The sequence below is a fragment of the Gigantopelta aegis genome, chromosome 2 (genome assembly GCF_016097555.1).
Source record: "Gigantopelta aegis isolate Gae_Host chromosome 2, Gae_host_genome, whole genome shotgun sequence".
NCBI classification, from domain to species: Eukaryota; Metazoa; Mollusca; class Gastropoda; order Neomphalida; family Peltospiridae; genus Gigantopelta; species Gigantopelta aegis.
Genome location: NC_054700.1, coordinates 147,673 through 155,623, shown reverse-complemented (window position 1 = coordinate 155,623; position 7,951 = coordinate 147,673). Strand labels below are relative to the sequence as shown.

The 7,951-nt window shown below is 37.3% G+C and overlaps 1 long non-coding RNA gene across 1 annotated transcript; it reads right to left on the bottom strand.

The window, feature by feature from the left end:
* Positions 1-270: 270 nt before the first annotated feature.
* LOC121376446 lies at positions 271-1,392 on the bottom strand. Its single transcript, XR_005958444.1, has 2 exons — positions 898-1,392; positions 271-558 (listed from the first exon to the last, which is right to left on the bottom strand). It is a non-coding gene; the product is annotated as an uncharacterized LOC121376446 (long non-coding RNA).
* Positions 1,393-7,951: the final 6,559 nt, after the last annotated feature.

The window sequence follows — 7,951 nt, the reverse complement described above, 5'->3', positions numbered from 1 at the left end:
ATAAAGTTTGGAAACCACCGTTTCCGGTATACCAACATATGGTTATACTGTACCAAATAAAACCCTATAGGCGCCAATGTTAACCTATGTAGTTAAAAACTATATTATGGGTCAGTTCACTATATTTCCCTTGGGGGGGGGGGGGGGGGCACTGATGGATCAGGTACAATCTCTATATCAGATTTTCGTTACAATAATAACCATTAATGTGATAAAAAAAGGCTCACAAGTCGATATGCACTTTAAAAAAACAAAAACAAAACAAAAAAACATTTTTTATGGTGATTTTAATTCGTGTTTTCCAACAAAGTAGTAGATACACTGCAAAAAGGGTCTGCATAAAAAATGTCATGTCCACTCCTTGGAACCGCAACAAAAATTTTCCCACGTCATGAATGTTTATTATTTGTGTAGGCAAAATGCAAGTTGACGTTTGGGTGCAGTGGCGTAGCGTGGGTTGCCAGCGCCCGGGGCAAGGCACGTATTGCGCCCCCTAACCACTCCCCAAGTTCCTTCCGGCTTACTCCCATTTGGTCGAATTCCCAATTGGTCGAACTTCTAAAACAACAATAGATATGGTTCAATGGTCTTACTGACATGCATGTTGTTACCTCAGTCATTATAATGAACTGTTCCAGATTATTTGGAAACCGATTATTATTATATAGATGGTATAGATGTCGCTTAACGCATAAAGTATGCAAATATCGAAATAATCCATGTATTGAATGTAGTGAATGTCTGTATATAATTTAAAAAGAAGGTCTCCATCTAAAAATGTTTATTTCACAAAAAGCAAAACATTTTTCAACATTTTAAAATATTAATTCTTTCAAGTACACATACAAGTACAACTGTCCACTTAAGCAGCAGTTTCTTTGAGAATGTTACACTCACAATGTCACAATCACTGCAGCTTCATGAGGTGACCAATGGCTTCCAGGTACTGCAGGGGTGTCTTGGTTCTGTCAGTGAGATGTTGCTTGAGGCGACGGACTCTGTTGTCGAGATCCCGGTAGACTCTCTCTCTATTCACAAGAGGCCATGGAGAACTATGAAAAACGAGAAAATATGTTTATGTACGGCAGCCTGTTTATGTACATTGGTAAATAAACCATTGTCCGTCTATAATCAAAACTTGTATAAACATGAAGAGGCCATGTTCATTACATACACAGGTAATCAGGTAGTGGTTATATAACAGACGAGTACTTATTTTTCGACCAATTGGGAATTCGACCAAATGGGACGACACCGTTCCTTCCACCAGTCCTAAATTTTGCGCCCAGGGCAACCGCCCCGGTGGCCCCGCCCACGCTACGCCATTGTTTGGGTGTACTTTGGGTGTTTTGCATGGGTTTTTTTTTTTTTTTTAGGGTTAGGGTTAGGATTAGGGTTAGGGTTAGGGTTAGGGTCTATACAACTTTCACCCCTATCAAAATAATAGTCAGTTGAGCAGGCAGTCATTTGTGTATGGATATATATTTTATTTCTAAATTGTTGAGAGAATATTAAGTTGAATTTGAAAAAGATGAAAGTAAAACATTGTACAGTCCGTCAAATATAAGTTTTAAAATAATACGTTTGATAGCAGGGGTGCATCTATACATTTGTAAAGGGGAGAGGGGTGTCATAGAATTGTAAAATGAGCAAGTTGAGTTTGTGCAAGGCAAATGAGCCGAGGTCCGAACGGGATGCATATATATTTGTAATGAAGACAAGAAGAGACGTGTTTTCATGACAGTTTACCACACTCCTATGCCCAGACCACGGTACGGCCCTGCGTTTAATGGGAGCTGGTACATGAAATAGGTACTGGGGAAATAATATCGTCTGTTTGTTGCTGCATACATTTGCATATATCAGAAATTATGCAGACACGTCTTAATTGAACGCTATCAGCCTATTTGAAAAATAAAAGTAAAAACTTGAGTGGATTAACAAAAAAGTTGTGTTTGTTTCACGACACCACTGAAACACGTTGATTTATTATTCATCGGCTATTCGATGCCAAGCATTTGGTACTTTTGACAAGTAGTTGTCAGAAGAAACCCACTATATTTTTATCCTAATGCAGCAAGGAATCTTTTATATCTGCTTTCCCACAGGCAGGAAAGCACACACCACGGACCTTGACCAGTTGTGATGCACTGGTTGGAACCAAAAAAACCCCAAACAATCAGTTGAATGGATCCACCGAGGTAGTTCGATCCTGCGACGCAGGCATCTCAAGCGAGCACTCAACCGACTCGGCGAAATCCCGCCCTGAATGGATCAAATGACACAGGTAACAAAACTAGCTACCACTGGATTAATAAAGGGAGTTAATTTGTTAAACACTTTACAAAAACCAAACGCGTTACCATTTTATGAATTATCGAAGTGGATGTAGCAATTTACGTGTGCGACTAGTTGTGTTACTCGTAACTTACGTTTACACTTCTTTGTGAAATGCTCTTCAGTGGTAGATTTACGTTTATTACCCATATGGGCTAAAATATACGGGGTAATATTTTTTCGATCTCTGCACAGTGTGCAGATTGCTTCTACAGCCACTGATTGGCTGGCTTAAAAATCACGACGTTTGGTTGGTTGCTTGCTATGGCCGGAACTTCACTTTCATTCATATAATGTTTCCATTCATGAGTCAGATTACACATACGTTATACGATCTACACAGATTTACACAAACAAATTGACTCATTTGTTTCGTAAACATGAAATGGTATATTTTCATAAGCAGCGGCTTTAGTAATATATAAAAATAATTATTTTCAAATGCAAATACAGTTGTATTATTTTGTACTGTAAACATTTGGCTGTAAAAAGAACGTCGTTAATGCTATGACGTCACTTACATTACGTCATGTAATGCGCGTAAGATTATATGACGTAATGGCTGATGGCTTTGTTGTAGACTGCAGAGGAATTTTTACATTAAAAATCAGTTAAAATTGACAATGGGTAATAAAGAGAATAACCAACTCGCTACGAGGAATTACGAATTATCTGTCCCTCGTAAATGAATGTTGTAAAACCCTCGCCAAAGGCTCGGGTTTACAACATTCATTCACTCGGGACAGATAATTCGTAATTCCTCGTAGCTCGTTAGTTATTCTCTAATTACGTGCAAAACGTAACTTACGATGTTTACTGAAATTGGGTCCAGACCAAAAGAGGATATTGGGATTTGTTAAAATGGGCTTGCTTATTATAATATCTTACATTTTCAGTGCAATCAAAATATGTGATATTTTTCATATCACATACTTTGAGAATTTGATAACTTTGCAAATTAGATGTAAATTAGTCGAGGTCTCGGTTCTAGGTTTATTGACATTTAAGCAAACGTACTTGGGTGACACTCCATGATTGACGTATGCATTCATAGTCATCAAATAAAAACATTTCAATGGCAATTTGACACTGAAAGCTGTCCAGCGTTCAGAAAACAAAAAACATTATCTCGCCTTCATGTAAAATTCTTTAATCTCATTGGTTGTTTGCCGTTGGACAAATCCCTTATCCCCCTGTGGGCGGAGCCAAATTCTCTTATACCCCGTCTGTAATTTCCCAACAGTTTCCAGCCGCCCCAGTTAATGCTAAAGCAATAATTAGATTATAAATAACATTGATAATCAATCAAGTATACATCATTAATTTAATTTTTACTATAAAATACACTATTTCAATACTTTTAAAAGCTGCAATGTTGAACTCGGCCACCTAATTACGGTCGTGGTGTTATTGTATTAATGCGCGATTAGCAACAGTTGTTTTTTATTTTTAATATTTTTATTTTGTTTACTACATACATTTCTGATAAAAAAAAGTTTTTTTTTTTTTTTTAAATTATTAATATCTGTTTCAGACAATTTCATATTACAAACATTTGAAGTTAAAAACTCGTTTATCGATGGAACTATTTTTCGTCACTGGCAAGTGATTTCGTTCGCGTCCGCGTGGTACGGCTCCGTTAATAAATTGTTAACAATTATTGTCTGGCGTTAATTTGATTATTTGGCTATATGGTTTAACATGTCGGCAAGATAAATTCGTTGTAGAAGCATCTCTCGGGGTATATGGCTTTTTATGTACCCTCTGTGTGCTCTTTTACCCCCTCGCCTTCGGCTCGGGGTAAAAGAACACACAGAGGGTACATAAAAAGCCATATACCCCTCGTGATGCTTCTACAACTTATATTAGGCATAACTTTATTTTGATGTAAGGACATCCAAAAATACGTCATTCGAGTATGACGTCATTTCCATTCAAAAATACATATTCTTACGTCATTTGAATATCTAGTAATGGCGGACTGGAATTAAAGTTGCGTGTACAGTTTACAAAAACACGTTGTATTAAGCTTGAGTTTATATGATAAAGAGATTATTACCCTCATGTATTTCGGTATCGTCAATATCATATATTAGGAATAAAAATAATGTATTATGCTCGCCAGAGGCTCGCATAATACAATTTTTATTCCTAATATATGATATTGTCGATACCGAAAAACACTCTGGTAATAACCTCTAATTATATATATATATATATATATATATATATATATATATATATATATATATATATATATATGTTATTACCAGAGTGTTATTTTCATTCCTAATGTGTGATATTGACGATACCGAAATACACAAAGGTAATAATCTCTTTATGATATATAGTCCAGGCAGTTATGTAAATTTGCATTTTTGCTCAAGTCAGTAAAATGTATTTCTTTTTATTCTCAAGACTATCCAGAATTAGAAATCCATTGGTAGCATTTTTTTTCAGTCATTTTATCATGGCGACCATCTTGAAATTCAAAATGGCCACCAATTAAATATTCTTATATATATATTTACTCACAGTTGACCCACAATAACAATTTAGGTATCTGTTTACATTTATGAGCTCAGTGAATGAAGTTGTGAAAACAAAAATTGTTGTCTGACCTAAGCATCCATCTTGAAATTCAAAATCGCCACCATTTTAATATATTTTTCCATATATTTCAACTCTCGGTTAACATAAAGACACAATATGTTTTTGTCTATATGTACATTTATGTAGCCATGAATTTATTGACGACATTTCTATAGTCATCCAGTCATGGCAGCCATCTTGAAATTCAAAATGGTCACCATTTTAATGTATTTTTCATATATCGTAACTTCCGGTTAAGGCAGAAGCACAATTATTTTTGTCTGTACATTTTTAGGATCAATGAATTAAAGGGTGACATTTTTATAACCATCCTCCAGTCATGGAACCACGTTAAAATTCAAAATGGCAGCCACATGGAGATTTAAAAATGGCCACCAATTATATCATTTGGCATATAGTTTTCCTCCTAGTCCACATACATTTTATGTGAAATAATTAAAATATTTCATTATTAATGACCTTTATGTTCTAAATTTTAAACTAATAAAATAGAGGAACAGACCCATTGTAAACTGTAATTCACAATGACACATTAGCAGGGTTCGCCCATTTAGTATCTGGCTAATTGAATGTTGTTTAAATTAGCCACTTTTTAATAATTTCTAAAGAAATATCCTACATACATGTATCTGAAAATTGACTAAAATTTATTATTTTCCTTTGTGGCATCTACTTCGTCTGTAATGGCATGTGTACTGCATCAACCATCACCACTTGTAGAGTTCTGTACACTGAAGGTTGTATTCCTTACAGGTTCATCTACCTGAACACCTACTGATACCACAGTTGCATCTGATCAGTTATTGCACCTTCAACCACATTTACAAATATCCTCCTTTATCCAACCATAGGTCTAGATCACTGGATGTAGCATGGATGGAATCCTAAACTAGGATATTTGCTTGGAGATATGCTTTCTGGGTATGCTGTTATTAGATATTTGGCAGTGTTTCCACACTTTGGTTTGGTGATGGTATCTTAACTTCTATCCTCTCAGAATAGCTGCATCAATTATACACATGGCCCTTGAGCTTAGTACAATGGAGTACTGACATTTGTATGATTCATCAGTAATTCCAAGTTGGCTAAGAGGTTCAGATATAGCCAGGAGAGCTTTCCCGAATACATTCAATAACATTTGTTTGCATATACCATCAATTTGTCCTGTTGTGTCACATCCAGTTACTACATGCAATCCTGGTAATGTTGCTTTTCTTTCTGAAGCCAGTTCATCATCAGTTAATTGCATGTTTATTTGGTCGCGACTTACGTCTGTACCGATACTTATTGGGATCAGTGTGTGTGATCTTCTCAGAAAAAGAATTAAGTCTGTGTCTGGTGCAGAAATTCACTTCTAATCTGCCATATATGTTGTCAGTGAACAGAAGCATTTCCGGCATGCTTTGATTCACTATTAGATGGTTACATGGGTGTAAGATTTATTTTTTAACACAATAATATTTATGAAAGATGACATCAAATATTTCAACTAACCAGGCTACAGATTTTCAAAGCCCCTGCGTGTGCATTAACCTCACCGAGGTGCAGGGGTGAACATTCTTTTATAGAATGGCTACTAAATGCACAACTCCTCGTATGAGGCGCCTTGTTTGCCGTGAGGTGCGACCTGTGAAGTGGACGATGGGATCCTGGTGGTTGAGTTATGGTTAATGTCTGCAACCAAGTATATTGCCATTAACAATACACCACTTTGGCCCGGATTTTATGTAGACGGGAGGTCAGGAATGGCCCGACCTGATCAATCGGCTGGTCATGCCATGCTCTAGAGCAAACAACATCTGTTTTGTTTATACAGTCAAGAACAAACATTGTTTGCTTTACCGTTTGTATGCGTTGCTCTTGAAGCGGTGGCTAGGGTCAATTGGGTGATTTATTGTTTGTTTATTGCTCAAGTATATCAACCATGTATCCCTGGCATGGCTGTCTGCTGGTTATCCGCAGCATCATGTCCCCTTTGTTGGACTCGGTGGTGGGTGGGGGGCATGGTTGATGAACATTTGAATTATTAAATATGAATAACATCCAAAATTTAATTCCAAATTCTGATGGGACCCTGAAAAGGGTCCACACCGAAGTTTCGGACTTCTCGTATTCGAACGAGGAGTCCATGACATCAAGAACAAAATTGTGATCAGTTCTACTGATGATGGGGCCTTGAACAAATGTTCAACCGAAAAGCACTCAACTTGCCTTTTCAAGTCTATAGTTTATTGTACCTTATCAATTAAGGTAACTCCGCATACCTCCCTTAACTCGTCTAAGGGAGTGATCAGATGCAGGGATCTGGAAGGAGTTAGTGTGGATGAGATATGCCAAAAAATATGCTCACAGGGTGTTACTGCTGTGAGGAGGATAAAGGTTCGTCGAAACAATGACTTGTTACCGACAAATACTTGTATCCTGACATTTAACATCCCTACCCTTCCCCAATTTGTCAAGGCTGGTTACCTTAATATTCCCGTTGAACCCTTTATTCCAAACCCCTTGCGTTGCTTCAAATGCCAGAGGTTTGGCCATGGTCAGAACACATGTCGTGGGAAACTTACATGTGGCCGCTGTGGTCCTTTTGACCATGATAGCAAGACGTGTACAAACGATATACTTTGTCTTAACTGCAAGGGCAACCACTGTGCATACTCGCGAGAGTGTCCGCGGTGGAAACTGGAAAAACGGGTTCAGCAGGTAAAGGTACACAATAAATTTTCCTTCATGGATGCCAGGAGGTTGGTGGAGACAGCAACACCAACAGTGGTTGACAAGTCATATGCAGCTGCAGTTGCTGCCAAAGTCGCCACTAAAAGTGTTGCAGTCAACACAGACTTAACCTGGCATTGTGATGATGCCAAATACTTAAAACTGTCTGACATTGAGAAGGCTCAAAAACAGGTGCACAAAGCATCACAAAAAAACAAAGTTACTCCCCAGCACAAAGAAATGGAAACCCAAGTGTCATTGGATGTTACAAATCCACCAAATAGGT